Source organism: Cryptomeria japonica, chromosome 1 (genome assembly GCF_030272615.1).
Source record: "Cryptomeria japonica chromosome 1, Sugi_1.0, whole genome shotgun sequence".
In the NCBI taxonomy this organism is placed as follows: Eukaryota; Viridiplantae; Streptophyta; class Pinopsida; order Cupressales; family Cupressaceae; genus Cryptomeria; species Cryptomeria japonica.
This window is the reverse complement of record NC_081405.1, coordinates 473,858,379-473,873,049: the sequence shown is the minus strand read 5'-3', so window position 1 is coordinate 473,873,049 and position 14,671 is coordinate 473,858,379.

Here is a 14,671-nt window from a genome sequence, read left to right as displayed (position 1 = left end):
GTTAAAAGGAGTCATATGGTGTCTCGAGGAGTCATATGGTATCCTAAGGGGTCATATGGTTTCCTAAGGGGCCACACATGTGTTAGAACACCATATGGCCCCTTTGGACACCATATGACCCATTAGGACATCATATTGTCTTGAGCGGTCATATGGTGTCATTTGGGGTCATATGGGATCCTAAGGGGCCACACATGTGTTAGAACACCATATGACCCTTTAGGATACCATATGGACATCATGTGGTCCTAAGGTGTTATATGATGTTGTGAGTGGTCATGGTGTCCTAAGTGGTCATATGGTGTTGTTAGGGGTCATATGGGGTCCTAACAGGCCACACATGTGTTAGAAGACCATATGACTCCTTAGAATACCATATGACCCCTTAGGACATAATATGACTCATTAGGACATCATATTGTCCTAAGGGATCATATGGTGTCATAAGGGGTCATGTCATGTACTAGGATGTTAAAAGAGGTCATATGGTGTCCTAAGGAGTCATATTGTGTCCTAAGGGGTCATATGGTTTCATAAGGGGTCATGTCGTGTACTAGGATGTTAAAAGGGGTCATATGGTATCTTGAGGAGTCATATGGTGTCCTAAGGGGCCATATGGTGTCCTAAGGTGTCATATGGTGTTGTTAGGGGTCATATGAGATCCTAAGGGGCTACACATGTGTTATAACAACATATGAACCCTTTGGACACCATATGATCCATTGGGACATAATATTGTCCTAAGGGTTCATATGGTCTCCTAAGGGGTCATTTGGTGTCATTAGGGGTCATATGGGGTCCCAGGGGGCCATACATGTGTTAGAACACCATATGACCCCTTAGGACACCATATGGATATCATATGGTCCTAAGGGGTCATTTGGTGTCATGAGGGGTCATATGGTGTCGTAAGGGATCATATGGTGTCTTTAGGGGTCATATGGGGTCCTAAGGCACTACACATGTGTTATAAGATCATATGACGACTTAGGACATCACATGACCCCTTAGGACACCATATGACGCATTACGACATCATATTGTCCTAAGGAGTCATATGGCGTCATAAGGGGTCATGTCATGTTCTAATATGTTAAAAGGGGTCATATGGTGTCCTAAGGGGTCATATGGGGTCCTAAGGAGCCACACGTGTTAGAACACCATATGACCCCTTAGGACACCATATAACCCATTAGGACAAGATAGGGAGAGAAAGGAGGTGATAGAGACAAGTAATAAATAAGTATAGGAAGGATAAGGTAGAGGAGGGAGATAAATAAAGAGAAGAGAGATTATTAAAGAGATATCGAAATAAGGAGTGACAAGGATAAAGTGGGAAAGGGAGAGATAGGGAGAAGATAGGGAGAGAAAAGAGGGAGATATATGCAGAGATGGATGTAACTAGGGAAATATCTAGATGGGATGAGAAAAGGAGTGAGATAAGTAGAGAAGGAAGAGATAAATAAAATATATCTATAAAAGTATAGATAGACAAGTGATAGATAAAGGAGGTGATAGTAAAAAAAAAGAGACTTTGTATGCAAAATTTGTGAGTATTTATAATTTAAAAATGAAGGATTAGCTTCAAATTATTATAATTAATTTTTGGTTTATAATATAATAAAATTACCTTGTCCATTTGATAGGTCTCTGAATTACCTTTCCAACACCTATAAAAGATCAAAATTTCCATAAGAAACACAAAAGTTATGCCCATTTTACTAAAGTATGTTTTTTTATGTTGAGCAAAATGGATATCCGATTTGGAAAAACATGACATCACAATAATGATGTCACAAAATGGATATCTTTTAATACTGAATATTCGTTATTAACGAATATCCATCTTGGTTTGGTATTACCAAACCAAATTCAAATTTTGGTCAACCCATAAAAAAAGTCAAAGTGGAATTTGGCGTGTTTGGCAAAGTTTAAAATGCATTTTTTTCCCTATTACCACTTTTTGGTCCCTCATTATCCTGTGCATACCCTAGACAAACGTAATACTTCCCATGTGCTTTCAATTCCTTTTTCTCTTCCTTGTCCTCCTCTCCAAGATCCCGTTGCTGTGAATGTTGCTTTCAGTTTGAGCACTAACACAAGAATGACAAATGGAGATTGGGAGATAGTTGATGATAGTGAAGTCTTGAATGAAGATGTGAATGAAGTATTGGATGTCAAATAGAAATTCCAACTAGTGAAAGAGCTAAGACATGATTCTAATCCTCCCTACAAAAACATTCAAATCCTAAACTAAATAGCAATGCATATTGATAATTCTTGTCTATGTCCCTAGAGTCCTCTCAATAATGATGTAAAGGGTTCTATTTATAGGGGAAAAGAGGCAGCGGAGTGTTGAGATTGATTTGGCTTAAGAAGGGATAGGATTTATTAAGGATTCCATGATCCTCAATCCATGTGCTCTTCCTCAAGCATTCACATGTTGACACGTGTCAACAAGGGAAAAATTAAGAGGGAAAGGACAAAGCCTTAAAGGCTTGAGAAGACATGAAGGGAACCATTAATGGTTGATTTGATGGGTTTGAGTTTAACCTAGGGTTGGAGGAATGTGTAAGAGTTAAATGGGGGTTAAAATGGTCAAAGTCCTTAAGGCTTGAGGGGACTTGAGGGTTACCATGGATGGTTGAGTTAATGGGTAAGGCTTTTAACCAAGGGTTGGAGGAATGTGCAAGGGTTAAAGTGGGGTTTAGGATGGTCAAAGCCTATGTGGGTTTTCATGTGGAAGGGAGAAGGCATTGAAGGCTTTGTAAGAGCCTTAATGGTTGAGAAGTGACTTCTTCTTAACCCCTTGGATTTAGAAATGTGCAAATTTAGAGGATTATTAGGCTAATGATATGGGATTTAAAAATGATTAAGGGGAGGGTTAGTGCGCAACTTGCATTTTCTAGAAAATGCAAGTGGGTGAGGGGGTTTAAATTAAATAAGAATTATTTAATTTAAATGCATGTGGGAGGATAAAGGGATTTAAATGTGAGAGAGGGGCTTTTAGGATAAGATGGATTAATTAAACAAATATGCTTTGTTTATTTAATTAACAATAAGAACATGGTTTAATGAATTAAATCAAATAAATCAAATAATTTATTTAATTAATAGAAGAACATAGCTAGGGTGAATTAATTAAATATTAATTTAATTAATAGGTGAGCGATGGTTAAATAATCAAATAAATACCAAATATCTATTTAATTAAGTGGACAAAATTGGGTATCTACACAATTCAATTATAATTTAATTAGGGTTAAACTTAGTGTTAGGATTCAAATTATCTAGACTCAGGGATAAATTTAGGATTAGGGTTTAGTTATGGTTGGACTGGGGTTAGAGTAAAGTTTAGGGTTAGGTTTAAATTATAGTAAGATTAGGTTTAGAGTTAAGTTTAGGCTACAATTAGCTTTACTATTGAAGGATATTGCATTCATAACACTTATTATCATTTTCTTATAAAATATAGAAAAAATTATTCATTATTATGTACTTTTATTATGATTTTTTTCCTTATTTCAATATTTTTATGAAGTAAATACATTTAAATCTTGTTCTAATAAAATAAAGACATTTTAAAACAACTTAAAAATTTCTTTAATTAAAATAATTTTATTAATATAAATTTAAATGCAAGCATCTTTTATTCTAACACTAACCTTTATAAAAATAAACCCTAGGCCTATCTCTAATACAACCTTAACCTTAATTGTAATTAAACCAAAATCTTAATTGAGTGCTTATCACATCCTAACCCTAATGCTAACCATAATTCAACCAAAAACTTAATTGAGGGTTTAACCTTTATGAAATAATTTGAAACATTTAATAAAATTTTAAAATATTATTTAATAATTAAAATATAAGTAAGAGATATTTTTCCACAACAAGTAAAATTATGATATTGCTATAAGATTCAACACTTGAATCCTATAACAATATCATAATTAAAATATATATTAAAATTTTATATTATACATTATCATTCTTTTAACCTTTGAAATTTTAAGAATTTTCCTTTAAAAATTTATAGAAAAATATTTTAATGGAACTAACTTTTTAATTTTTAATACACAAGAAATTTTAAACTTTATTAATATATATAATAAAAGAACTCAAACTTGAATAAAAATTCATAAGATATAAATTAAAAAATCATATCTATATGATTAATTTAAAATTACTTTTTTTTGAATAAAAGGGTAAAAAATTTATTGAAAATCAGACACAAGAATTACAAAGAGATCCAGAGCCTCGAGGCCCCAGAGAAAAAAAACCACCAACCCAGCCTCAGATCATTCAGCTTCAAAACCCACCATGTCCTCAGTGAAAATCTTCTGCAAGTCCTGACAACAATCCCCGGAGAGATGCTCCCAACCTTCAACTTTCCAATCACTACCATGTTCTGAGGCCCACTTGGCCAAACAATCAGTTGCTCTATTCCATTCTCGAGGGATGTGGATGAAAGACACCTGCTCCATTAAAGAGCTAATTTGGAGAATTTGCTGGACAATCCCTGCCAACTGCCACTGAATCCCACTCACCTTATGCTCAGTCAACAAGTTAACAACAATTTGTGAATCCGATTCATAAATCACCTTCCTTCGACCCAACACCCAAGCCCGTTCTATTGCATAGAAAATTGCAAATCCCTCCATAAAATTATTCTACTACCATCCTTTATGCACCGAAAAGAGGAAAACAACCTCCCCCCTACTATTCTTGCCAACACCACCTATTCGAGCAGGGCCTGGGTTACCCCTAGATGAGCCATCAATGTTAATCTTGATAAACTCATCCTGAGGGGGTATCCACCTTCCCACCCTATGCACCTTCTTCCTAGCCCATCTACCTCTCCTAACACAAGTAGAAGCCAGAGACAACTCTTGCAGGCCAATCCTACTCACAATATCTTCCTCATCTCTACCCAGTGGAAAATTCACCTCACATTTAGCTTCCACTGTCTCCCGGATCATAGCAATGATCCTATTCCAAACTTGTTGAACAAACAATCTGACCTCACGAAAAATCCTCATGTTTCTTTCAAGCCAGATCTGCCATAGAATGAAGATGAGCCTAATATACCAGATAGTCTGGAGGAAGGAGGACAGGATAGGAGGTCTGCCCAAATTGCTCCAGAACTCCACTAGAGAATCCGCATGGACACAAGGATGCTTCCACACCCCCCACCAATAGTGCCAAATAAGTATGGAGAAGGGGCATCTAAAGAACAGGTGTGAGGAGTCTTCCTCCTTGTTACCACACAAAACATAGATAGAAGGCCCCAAGAATCCCCTCTTGCGGATATTGTCCCAAGTTAGACATCTATTCAAAGCCAAAGTCCAAGAAAAGCAGTTACACTTTGGCTAAGAAGCATTATTCCATACCTGTTTCCACCAGTTCACCTCTCTTCCCTCAAGTCTTCGGTTCAACAATTCTTGGTATCCACTAGCCATAGAAAAAAACCCTTAGGATTTGGAGACCAAGCAAGCCCATCCCTACCCTTGAGGGAGCTACAATGTCTACTTGCCAAAATGCCATGCAACTCAGCACACTCTTCCTCCATCCCAACAACTAGCCACTCATTAGGAGCCTTCCACCACTCCAAATCTAGCCGACCACACCTATAAATAGCCTTGAAGTCAGTCACCCTTGACTATCCTGCCTCCAAAAACCTCTGACATAGATTCCCAAGGTTAGGAAACTGATCAAGGATGGGGGGGTATCCATCCTAAGAGTCATTCCAGAAAAGGACCTCTTCCCCCCTTCTGCAAATCTAAAAAAGTCTAGCCTTAATGAGAGAAGCCCCCTTCTTGAGAGTATACCAGATCGATGAGCCCTTTCCCTCAAGTGGATATCTAGGGATTTCCTCCATGGAGATCCTCTGCATATATTTGTTGGCCAAAATCCTAGCCCAGCCTTGATCTTGCTCAACACACCACCTCCAGTACAATTTAGCTGCAAGAGCTTCCCCAAAAATAATAGACTACCTTAAACCAAGCCCCCCCCGACTACTTCGAGCTACACACCAGATCCCAATTAACAAGACTCCATTTGGAAGAGGAGAGATTACTTGCCCATAAGAATTGCCTAGCCAGAGAATCCAAATCCTTCAATAACCACTTAGGAGCCACCTGAAGTATACACCGATAGATCGGAAGAGCCTGAACCATCAACTGAATCAGCTGAACCCTCCTAGCAAAGGATAGCCATCTATGAGTCCAGTGATCGGCCTTCAAGCAAAATTTGTCCAAGATACCCTGTCACGACTCTCTAGGACGGTTGCTAGGAGAAATAGGAACACCCAAATAAATCAAGTGTAGGGAGCCAACTTGGAATCTCAAGATAAGAGCAATCATCCTTTGAATATTTTTTAGGAGTGTTGAAAAAGAGGATAGAAGATTTATCCCTATTGATCAACTGGCCTAAGGCCACAAGATAAACATCCAGGACCTTACGCATATTAGAAGCTTCTCTAATCCTAGGTAGCCCCATAAGGGTCGTGTCATCCACACACTACAAATAAGATTGTGGCTACAAGTCATTACCCCATCTCCAACCCTAAATAATACCCAACCCCACATTATGATTAATCAGCCTCCCCAAACCCTCAGCTTAAAGAATGAATAAATAAGGGGAGAGGGGGTCCTCCTGGAGGAGACCCCTAGAAGCACCAAACAACTCAGTATGGTCTCTATTGATAAGCACAAAGAAGGAAGTAGACGTAACACAACTCATAACCCACTAGATCCACTCATCAGCAAAACCAAAAGCCCTGAGGATCTTCTGAAGGAAGGACCACTGAACTCTATCGTATGCCTTAGCCATATCCAACTTGATAAACATAGCTTTTTCCTTGGAGGTTGCCATAGAATGAATGGTCTCCGTGGCAATGAGCACACCATCCAGCATTTGGCGTCCTTCCACAAACCCACTCTGCTCCTCAGAAATAACCTTCCCCAAACACTTCTTCAATCTATCCGCTATCAACTTAGAGATGATCTTATAAACCACATTGCAGAGAGAGATAGGGCGGAACTGGCCTAACCGGTCGGCCCCATCACACTTGGGGATTAGAGCAATGAAAGTCGCATTCAACGTCCGAAGCATCTGCTTATTCCTCTGGGACTCCTGGACAACTTCCAATAAATCTAGCTTGATAATATCCTAGAATTCTTGAAAGAATTCAACCGGGAACCCATCCGGTCCAGGAGCTTTTTCTTTCCTCATGTTAAAGACAATCCTCTCAAGTTCTTCCAACAAAATAGGACATAAAAGCTGCTCATTCATCTCCCCCATGATAAGAGCAGGAATGCAAGCTAGAAACAGATTCTCCTCCACTGTTTCCCTCTGAGAGTCCTCCCTGAAGAGGGACTAGAAAAACTGAAGCAAATCCCTAGATATCTCCTACAAGGATAAGCACTGCTCACCTCTATCATTAACTAGAATAGGGATGGAGTTTCCATGTCTCTATGCTTTCACTGAGTTGAAGAAGAAAGCATTGTTCTTGTCCCCCTCCTTCAGCCAATCAATAAAAGCTCTCTGCTTCCAGTATATTTCTTCCCTAAGCTCCCATTCCTCATCCACCTTGACAGCCCTGACTTCCTCCCTAGGCAAGTCCTCAGAAAAACCATGCTCTCTGATTACACTAGTGATCCCATTCAACACCTCTTGAGAAACTTTCTTCTCATGAAAAATGTTCCTGAAACTTTGTCGGTTCCACTGCTTAAGCTGAAACTTAACAAACTGCAGTTGCTTGGCAAAAGAGTACATGGCAGTGCCAAATGTCGGCCTCCCTTTCCTCCACCACTCCGCAACCAGAACCTACAAAGAAGGATCCCAAAGCCTCATAATTTGGAATTTGAATGAAGGTGAGCAGGCAACTTGAGTCGAAGAAGACACCAGCTTGATGGGCCAGTGATCCGACCCTCTCCAGTCAAGAATCTCAGAACTTGTGGACCACCCCCCACCAATCCAAAAACTAGACACCAAAAAATGATCCAGCCTCTCTACAATCCAATGCTCTCCCACCCTCCTATTATTCCAAGTGAACAAACCATTGCTAGGCTTAATGTCAACTAGCTACAACAAGGATATACTATCCTGAAAAAGGAAAGAAGAAGGTTCCAACCGCATAACACCCCCCTTCTTTTCACTCAACTCCATGATGACATTGAAGTCTCCTACCATAATCCAAGGATGAAAAGGGGCCAACCTTCGCATACAAGAAACATGAGACCATAATTTTTTCTTACCATGAAGATCAGTGGGAGCATAGATGTTCAAAAAAAAGATAAATTCTCCAGTCTCAAGACTAGATATCACCCCGGATAACAAGGATCTAGAGGCAACCCACCAAACAAGGCGGAACCTTAAAGGGTTCCAAAGACAGGCCACCCCTCCTGAGGAGCCAGCTGCACCAACACACTGACACTCACCTCGCCCCCACAGCTTTGGCACCAGACCCAACATACTCTACACTGAAAGTTTAGTTTCTTGCAAGAATAGGACATCAGGTGAATGATTCCTAATGAAATCCTAAACAACTTTTTGTCTAGGGCCACTATTCAAGCCCCTTACATTCCATGAAAGCACAATCATTTTGGAGGATTGGAAAAGTGGGAATCCAAAGTCTTTACCAACCCTGACTCAACCAAATTCTTCCCCATCAATTTGATCTTATCCATATCCTTCTTTCTACCAACCTTTGAGCTCTTCTCTGAAGCACTTTTCTTAATATCTTTCTAGTGAAGACCCAGGTGAATAGAGGACTTATTACTTTTAACCCCAACTGGTTCCAATTTCAAAGCTATCTGAGAGCCCTCCCCCTCAACCAAATTCACCTCAGATCCAGGATCCAACCCCAACTATACCCCTACTAGCTAGTCCATCTCCATTTGCTAGCTTCCAACCACTAGTAGGGCCTAGGTAGATTCCTCAATTACACTTTCCAGAACCCCTCCTGATGCACCTTGATCTAGAGGGGTTAACCCCGGGTTTACTTCCTGATGGCTAAGGTCATCCAAGACCTCAAATCTGTTAGAGGTATCCTCTTCTTGTCTCTCCTGTAAGGGCCTCTTTTGTCCTATGTTTCTGTTCTTTGTCTTAACTGAGACAAAACCATCAACACCCTCAACCTCGAACGACATGGCAGCTTTCCCTTTCTTAGTCCTAACTAAGTTCGGGTCAGACTACTAAGGTTGTCACACACTGGTTTGTATCTAGGGAACTTGCACTATAAATGACCATACTCATGACACAACCAACAACAAAATGGTAAAGTCTCATAATCTAACTATTGAACCCAAGAATAAGAGCCTACGCACATATCTATAGCATATGGCAAAGGTTTACTAAGATCAATTTCAACACAGATATGCGCAAAGGTCATTACCTTTCTCCCCAGGGTTTGTGTTGAGGATCCCACTGGCTTCCCAAGTAGGGCAGAAAGCATCCTTAGCACATCCTTGTGACAACATTCCACTGGAAAAAGTGGTAATAGAACCCACACTAGAACCCTATTTGGGAGCTCCTCTGAAGGATTAAACCCCACATGCCAAGGTTTGATGAATAATCCCACCTGGTTGAAAAAATTCGGGCCTCTTTCAAAGACCCTATTGCGATCCTCCATGAAGTTGAAAGAAACCATGAAATAGTTATTTGCCAGCAGCATAATCTCCATTTCCCCTTCCAATGTCCAAGTCCTCTATGCCTAGTTTTCCAAAAACTGCAAGGAAACCCTCATCCCCAAAAACTTGCAGTATAGAGAGTGATTTGAAAAATATTCAATGTCTTCAGCTATCATCTCCAGAGGAATAACTATCTTTGGCCTCTCACTGCATTTCTCTAGACAACCATTAATCTTCCCAATGCGAGAGCTGCCAACACTCCCAAACCTTGAATCAGATGAGAAAACATTATTGTTGAAAGTCTTCATACTCTGAAGTGGGGGTTTTGAGCCCACCGTAGCACGAAAATCCATGGATGGAGCAACCTGCGAGGCCTCACCACCAAAACTCGCCATCAGGGCGCAAAAAAAAAAAAAGAGGACAAGAGACCCACACCCCAAAGGGTCACTCACGAAGGCTCAACACCCTAGGAACCTCCCCTCCCATGCACCACCAAAGAGAGGGGCCCGTTGGAGGTCCCTATCACATGGGACAACCCTGGGCCGCAGCAGTCTAGAACCCACCCCCGTGTAACCTCCACCCCTCCCAGTGACCACACTCTCTCCCACCGTCGAGCCCTACTCAGCACCATCCACCGCCTCTAGCCCCCAACACCCTGCACTTCCCTCTCCCCACATGAACCTGCACCTGTGCCTCCCACGAGCTAGGGCCGTGAAACCCTAGCTCGGCCACTTGCGAGCCCTCGCACGAACACCATTAATTTAAAATTACTTTTAATAATAAATAATTTTCTATATTATTTTTGAAATATTTGTGTATGTATGTAACTTCAATTTTTTGAATTTAGAAACATTATGTTTTTATGATTGAAATTTAGAAACATAAAATTTCTTTTTGATTTTCTAAATTGAAAATTAAAAATTACATTTTTTTTTTGCAATATTTGTGTAACTCAACTAAGAGATAAATAAGATATAAATAGAAAAATCATATATATATGATATATTAGAAATTTCTTTAGAAATAAATATTTTTATATATTAAAAATTATATATTATTGTTGAAATATTTGCGCATCTTCATAACTTTGATTTTTTAAATTTAGAAATATGATTAAAATGTATAAACATAAAAACTATTTTTAATCTTTCTAAATTAAATATTATATGTTATTTTTCAAATATTTGTGTTGGCATGTAATTTTGATTTTTTGAATTTAGAAACATTATGTTTGTATTTTTAAAACATAGAAATTCTTTTGGTCTTTCTAAATTGAAAATTAAGATAGCTTCCTTAACTTTTTCAAAGCAAAATAATTAGCAATAGTTCAAAATTTCCTTTCACTATGAAAATGTAAACCAAGGTTGGAGACCTTGGAAAGGATCTCAAGGCGATGGCTCCAACTTTTAATTGTCTCCTTGGGCTTACATTGGAATATTAGACCTCCCGTGTATTTAGAGGGATTGCTAAATCGTTTGGCAATTTTTTGGTGGTAGACAAAATAACCCAAAATAAATCAAGGCTTATTTTTGCTTGGATTTGTGTCCATGTTTTTGTCAACTTTGTCCTTCCCACCTAATTTACCCTCCACTCAAGATTTGGTTTTTTACTTTAGCCTATATAATATGAAAATGCTAGAGCATACTGTCAAGTTTGTAAAAAATATGAATAATTTTGAAATGACTAAGAAACGGCCAGTTAGGAAGTTGTTGTCCTCTAATAATGTTGCTATAGCCTTTGCTTCTCTAAATAATGATTCAACCAAGTGCCCTATGTTACCTTTGGCTAGAGAGATTGGCCATGCTATCCCATCGGTGAATGAAGTGGAGAAGAGCCATAAAGTGGATAAAAAGAAGCAAATAGATGATCTAATTGTGTCAACATCCAAGATGGATCATCCTTAAAATAGAACTCTGAGGAACAATTATGTGTTGGGGTTAAATATGATATACCTTAAATGAAGTATAAGGAAACCTCAATGGGAATGGATGAAGACCCATATGAAAGAAAGAAAAAGATGATTCAACAAGATAATAAAAGTTTTGATGATAAAGTTAATTAGGTTGTGGTGGATCTAAGTACCTCTAATATTAGGTCTGGGCATTCTAACAATAAGAGCTCAGAGATTGATTGTTATCATGTGGACCCTAAACTTGTTACTAAAAGGGACAATAGTTTGATGGACTCTTGCCCTTTAGAAACCATGATGGATGCAGAGTGCCAGGAGAGGTTGTCTAACTCGAGCAATAAGGAGAATGTGAAACTTGTGAGATTATTAAGTGATTAAATAGGAAAAATGATGTTGGGGGTCAAATAATTTAAAAGATAAGATGAAACTCTTAGGGCTCTCCTCTACTCCTCCTCCTAGAAAATCTAAGAAGATTTTGGATGAGGAAGATTAAAAAATGGAGTGGAAGCAACTTGGCACCAAACAAAAAAAAATAAAAAAAATAAAGTGGATGTGGGAGGGGATGTCAAGGTGGGCAGACCTTCTCAGAGGGATACAATAAGTAGTGATGCTGCTAGGGAGGTGGCTAGTGGGAAGCAGAGGAGTCTTGATGGTCTCTCAGAGTCAAAAAAGAAAAAGAAATCATTGGGTGGGTTTTCCTAAGGTGAGGAAACCTTTTGACAAATCAAGGATGGGCAACCTTTCTTTTGAGTTATTTAGATGAAGATTTTGTCCTGAAATATGAGAGGCTTAAATAGTCTTATTAAATGACATATTCTTAAATGTATGTTGCTTGAGCAGAGGGCTGACATCCTTCTCCTTCAAGAAACCAAAATGAAAAAAGAAGCATTCCAAAATATTGTCAAGCATATCTAGCCTTTTGTTGAGTTTTTTGTTAGTGATGTTGAGGGTGCTTCAAGTGGTATTGCAACGTTGTGGAATTTGGCCTCTTTCTCTGGGACTTTGTTCCACTCATCAAAGAATAGTCTAATTGTTAAGATGTAGAATATGAAGTATGTACAAAGGTTGAATCTTATTAATATATATGCTCTAAATTGCTAGATCTCCCAAGGTTTATCTTTGGATCTACATTGTTTCACTTATTCTAAGTTGTTTGGCTGATCTATGGATGTTGGGTGGAGATTTCAATTCACCCTCGTACCCTTCAAAAAAATTGGGAGGATCTGATGATTTTTCTAAAAGCATGAATGATTTGGCTAAATTTCTCATTGTTGTTGGTCTTATGGACATTGGATTACAAAGATTCCAATTCACATGGTATGATAAAAATTAAGGCCACCATCTTATTCAGGTCAAATTGGATAGGTTTCTTGTTTCAACAAATTGGGATAATATAAATGCTCTTTCCTTGTTGGCCCTCCCCAAAAGTGGGTCAGACCAAAATGCTATTATTCTCTCATGGGAGGATGGATTAAAGAAAGATCCCTTTCCTTTCAGATATGAGATTATGTGGACTTACCATCCAAATTTTAGAAAATTTGTGGAACAACTTGGTAGAGCACTCCTGTGGATGGGACACCTATGTTCTGTGTGGTTCAGAAGTTAAAGATTATTAAGGATAATGTCAAAGGGTGGAAGAAAATTTATTTTGGAAATATCTTTGATCATAAGAAATCTATTGCCTCAAAGTTGAAAATCATCCAAGAGAGACTTGATTCAGGACATATTGATGTGGAGAATTGTTTGGAGGAAAAATTCCTAAGAGACTAATGGATAAGATTGAATAAATAGGAAAAAGTTTATTGGAAACAAAAGTCTCGTGTCTAATGGCTAACAAAAAGTGATATAAATACCAAGTTCTTTCATCAATCTGTTATGAAGCATATGAGTAGAAACAAGATAATAAGTCTCCAAAGGGAGGGTGGTACTCACACTGAGGATGATGATCCAATGAGATAGATAGGATGGATGTTTCTTTCTTTGTTGATTCCCACTGTAATACTCATAATAGTTTCTAGGACCCTTGAGGGATGTTGGAGGTTATTTCTGAGGTGATTTTTGACCTGGACATGAATCAGCTAACTTCTAAGGTCTCCCTTCAGTACTTGTTAGAGATGTAGTTTTCTCTTTTTATGTTTTTAAAGCCCTTGGACCAGATGGATTTCCACTAGCATTTTTTCAATAACTATGGGATTTGGTTGGGATGGATGTATATAATGTTGCAAGGGATTTCTTTAGAATTGGTGAACTTCATAAATAGGTTAATTCTACTTTTATTGCTTTAATCCCCAAGTATGAGAATGTTGTTTATTTGAAGGATTTTAGGCCTATCAGCCTTTGTAATACCCTTTATAAGATTATTTCTCATACCCTGGTAAATAGGCTTAAATTTGTCCTTGATAGGATGATTTATGATAACCATAAATGTTTTGTCAAGGGTAGACATATTTTTGATGTTGTCATGTAACTACCCATGAGTTGGCCCACTCCTTGATAGGATGATTTATGATAACCATAAAGGTTTTGTCAAGGGTAGACATATTTTGGATGTTGTCATGTAACTACCCATGAGTTGGCCCACTCCATGGAATACAACAAGAAGGTAGGAATGGCTCTCAAACTTGATATTTCCAAAGCCTATGATAGAGTCTCTTATAATTTCCTCTTTGAGATTCTAAAAAAAATGGTTTTAAAAGTGTTCGAGATTGTTGGTCATTGTCGATGCTAGGATATTATGTTGTCATTGATGTCAACATATTCTTGTTATTTGCTCTGGTGTGTTTGGGAAGATCTTATGATATGGTTTTGTAGTTTTGTTTTGCTAATCATTGTTTTGCAAAGTTCAGCATTTCCTCTGGTATATTTCGGTGTGATCAGATCTTGTGCTTTGATTTTGGGATATTATTTGGGATGGTCTTTTTTATCTTCATTTCAGATGGATCGTGATTTGGTGCTCTGCAAGTTATCTTTCTTTGTGACAGTTGTTGATTGGTTATGTTCTTGAGCTTTCAAACATTGACATATGAAGATTTGATAAGTGGTGTTGGCACAACTATTCCTGATTATTCTAATGTGCTTTTTGGTGTTTCCTAGTTGTGTCCTATTTGTTTTTGGCGATCCGCATTGA